The sequence below is a fragment of the Triticum urartu genome, chromosome 2A (genome assembly GCF_056163025.1).
Source record: "Triticum urartu cultivar PI428250 chromosome 2A, HENAU_Tu73, whole genome shotgun sequence".
NCBI lineage: Eukaryota > Viridiplantae > Streptophyta > Magnoliopsida > Poales > Poaceae > Triticum > Triticum urartu.
Window position 1 is genome coordinate 563,800,557 of NC_141874.1, and position 4,615 is coordinate 563,805,171.

A 4,615-nucleotide genomic window follows, 5' to 3' on the forward strand; every position below is an offset into this window, starting at 1 on the left:
AAGATATCTAACTAGAAAGTTCAACTTAAGAACTCCGGTTGGCAAAAAGAATCAAATCGAACGAAGCAACGAAAGACAAACGGCAAAAGAAACAAGCTTCGTTTACTATTCTGTATCTAGGTCAAATTTTACAGAGGCAAAAACTCGTTTGAGTTGGTTAAACGGAAAGAGAGTTTTGAGACGAAACTCCAGGCGCTTGAATCGCCTGATTCCCATAAACGAGCGAAAAGTTATACTAGAACGAAAATCGGATCAGGAATCGCGATCAGAAAAATCGCGGATTTAATCCGAGAAAAAGAAAAACAACGAACAGATTAACGAACGAACGTTCGTTATCTGGATCTAAACGATGAACGCGTTCGTTAAAACGAACGAACGAGCAAACGCTCGCTAATTAACTAAACCAAAAAAACCGATCTATCTAAAAAACGAAATCTAAAAAAACCGAAAAAACCGACGGAAAAACCGAACGGTTTTTCAAAAAAAACGGCGTCGGCGGCGGTCAACCTCGTCGGCAGCGAACTCCGGTGGTGGCTGGCGGCGGCGGCTGGCGGCTGCTTGGGGCGACTCGGGCGGCTTGGGGCTAGGGTTTGCGCGGGGTGGGCTTTGGGGCTTGGGGTCGGCGCTATATAAAGCCCGGCCGGACAGAGTCCAGGCCGAACACGGCCCGATGTCGATTCGCGTTTTTTTAATAATTACGCTCAGAAAAAAACAAAAGGAATACTAAACGAACTCCAAAAATCCCGAAATAATTTTTCCCCGGCTTCTAAAATCAAGCCGGACAAGATGAACATTTATTTGGGACCTAAATGCAATTTTGAAAAACGCGCATTTTTTGTAAATTCAAATAAAATAGCAAATACATCCAAATAAAATCTTTTTTGATTTTTTTATTAAATCCTCAATATTTCTTTATTTTGGGAAAGTCATTTTATTCCCTCTCTCATATTTTGATAATAGAAATAATTGAAGTTAAAATAAATAAAATCAAATGATCCTATTTTCAAAATTTGAGAACGCTCAAATATGAAAATAACGAAATCCCCAACTCTCTCCGAGGGTCCTTGAGTTGCCTGAAATTTCTAGGATCAACTCAAAATGTAATAAAATATGATATGCAATGATGATCTATTGTATAGCATTCCAAATTGAAAATTTGGGATGTTACAAACCTACCCTCCTTAAGATGAATCTCGCCCTCGAGATTCGGGTTGGCTAGAAAATAGGTGAGGGTGGTCCTTCAACAGATCTTCCTCTCGTTCCCAGGTGGCTTCATCCTCCGTGTGGTGGCTCCACTGAACTTTGCAAAACTTGATAACCTTGCTGCGGGTGACTCGGCTGGCATACTCAAGAATCCTGACTGGTTTCTCCTCATAGGTCAAATCACTGTTCAACTGAATCGCTTCCAGCAGCATTGTGTCTCTCAACGGTATATCCACCATCTCTGCGTGGCACTTCTTCAACTGGGAAACGTGGAATACATCGTGAACTCCTGACAATCCTTCGGGCAATTCCAACTTGTAGGCTACTTCTCCCATACGCTCCAAAACCTTGTATGGTCCTACAAAATGTGGCGCTAACTTTCCCTTAACTCCAAAATGCTTAACTCCTCGAAGTGGAGATACTCGAAGATAAACTCGGTCTCTGACTTCGTAAACTGTCTCCTTGCGTTTAGAATCTGCGTAGCTCTTCTGCCTGGACTGGGCTACCTTGAGCCTATCACTAATCAATTTTACTTTCTATTCAGACTCCTTAATCAGATCCGGTCCAAACAACTGGCGGTCTCCAACTTCATCCCATGACAATGGTGTTCTGCACCTTCTTTCGTACAAAGCTTCAAAAGGGGCCATCTTCAAACTGGATTGATAACTGTTGTTCTAAGAGAACTCTGCGTATGGAAAATTCTCGTCCCAACTAGATCCGTAATCTAGCGCGCAAGCTCTCAGCATATCCTCCAAAATCTGATTGACTCTCTCGGTCTGTCCATCTGTCTGCGGATGGAAAGTTGTACTGAACTCTAGCCTGGTACCCAAAGTTTCGTGCAACTGATTCCAGAACTTTGAGGTAAACTAGGTTCCTCTATCTGATACAATACTCCTTGGGACTCCATGCAGACATACGATCCTGGTCATGTATATCTTTGCTAACTTGGCACTGGTATAGGTAGTCTTCACTGGGATGAAATGAGCTACCTTTGTCAAACGATCGACTACAACCCATATCGAGTCATAGCCTGAACGTGTTCTGGGAAATCCTGTGATAAAATCCATGCCTAACTTATCCCACTTCCATTCGGGTATTGGCAATGGCTGTAGCAATCCCGCTGGCTTCTGATGCTCTGCCTTTACTCTCTGACATACATCACAAACTGCTACATATTCCGCAATATCCTTCTTCATTCCGGTCCACCAGAAAGTATCCTTCAAATCCAAATACATCTTGGTATTTCCTGGGTGAATCGAATATGGTGAGTCATGGGCCTCTTGCAGAATCAACTTCCTGATCTCCGGGTCGTTGGGCATATAAACACGGTCTTCAAACCATAAGGTATCGTGCTCATCCTCACGAAATCCTTTAGCTTTTCCTTTGATCATTTTCTCCTTAATAGAAGCAATCTCCTTGTCAGTCCTTTGAGCTTCTCTGATCTTATCCATCAAAGTAGACTGAATCTCTAATGCTGCTACATAGCCTCTCGGGACTATCTCCAAACATAGCTCACGAAGATTTTCTTCTAACTCCCTTGGTAAATTCCCCGTCATTAGTGTGTTGACATGGCTCTTACGGCTCAGCGCATCGGCTACTATGTTAGCCTTTCCGGGGTGATAATGCAATCTCATATCATAATCTTTGATGAGCTCCAACCATCTCCTTTGCCTAAGATTCAACTCCTTCTGCGTGAAAATATACTTCAAACACTTGTGATCCGTGTACACCTCACAATGGTTTCCAATGAGAAAATGTCTCCAAGTTTTCAATGCATGCACTACGGCTGCTAACTCCAAATCATGTGTAGCATAATTCAACTCATGAGGCTTAAGCTGTCATGAGGCATATGAAACAACTCTTCCTTCCTGCATAAGCACTGCTCCAAGCCCTCGACGTGAAGCGTCGCAATACACCTCATAATCCTTGGTCTGATCTGGCAAAATCAACACTGGTGATGTAACCAAACGTTTCTTCAATTCCTGGAAACTAGCCTCACATTCCTCGGTCCATATGAACTTGGTATCCTTCTTCAACAACTCCGTCATAGGTTTTGCAATCTTTGAGAAATTTTTAATAAATCTCCGGTAGTATCCTGCGAGTCCAAGAAAACTCCGAATCTCTCCAACTGTTGTTGGCGCTTCCCAATTTGTCACAGTGTCAACCTTAGTGGGATCTACTGCTATACCTTCTTCGGATATAACGTGTCTGAGAAATCCAACTTCCTTCAACCAAAACTCACATTTGCTAAACTTGGCATATAACTGATGTTCTCTAAGCTTACGAAGTACCAAATGCAAATGCTCCTTATGCTCCTCTTCATTCTTCGAGTAAACCAGGATATCATCAATGAACACTATGACGAACTTATCCAAAAACTCCATAAACACCTTGTTCATCATGTTCATAAAATAGGCAGGTGCGTTAGTCAGACCAAATGACATAACCGTATACTCGTACAACCCATACCTGGTGGTAAAAGCTGTCTTAGGTATATCCTGTTCTCAAATCTTCAACTGATGGTATCCTGATCGAAGATTGATCTTGGAAAATACCTTAGCTCCTTGCAATCGATCAAAAAGATCATTGATCATCCATAGTGGGTATTTGTTCTTGATGGTTACTTCATTCAATCCTCGATAATCAACAACCATCCTTAACAATCCATCCTTCTTCTCCACTAGAAGTACTGGCGATCCCCAAGGCGAAGAACTTGGGAGAATATAACCTTTATCTAGTAACTCCTTAATCTGCTTCTTAATCTCTTCCAAATCCTTTGCGGGCATCCTATATGGTCTCTTAGATATTGGCCCTGTGCCTGGCAAAAGCTCAATCAAAAACTCAATATCTCTATCCGGTGGCATGCCTGGCAACTCTTCTGGAAATACATCAGGGAAATCCTTCACTACTGGTACTTCCTCCTGACAACTCCTGTTAACGAATTTACTTGAGTCCTTTTCGGCACATGCCGGGATACATACTTGATCCTTCTTCCTTCTGGGGTGGTAAGCAAAATTGACTTACTGGCGCAATCGATGTTTCCTCCATACATCGACAGCCAATCCATACCCAGAATTACATCCAAACCTTGTGATTCCAAAATGATCAAATCCGAGGGAAACACATGCCTGCCTATACTCAATGGCACTTGAAAACATCCCTTACTAGCCATATACTCCACTCCTGGTGAGCTTACTAACATAGGTGTTCTAAGAACTTTGGTGGGCAGGTTATACTTATCCACAAATCCCCTTGATATGTATGAATGCGATGCACCAGTATCGAAAAGAGTGAGTGCAGTAAATGACTTAACCAAAAACTTACCGATTACTGCATCCGGCTGCTCTTCAATCTCCTCTGCGTTAACGTGGTTCACCTGTACCCTGTTGAAAGGATTCGGATTCTTCCCAGA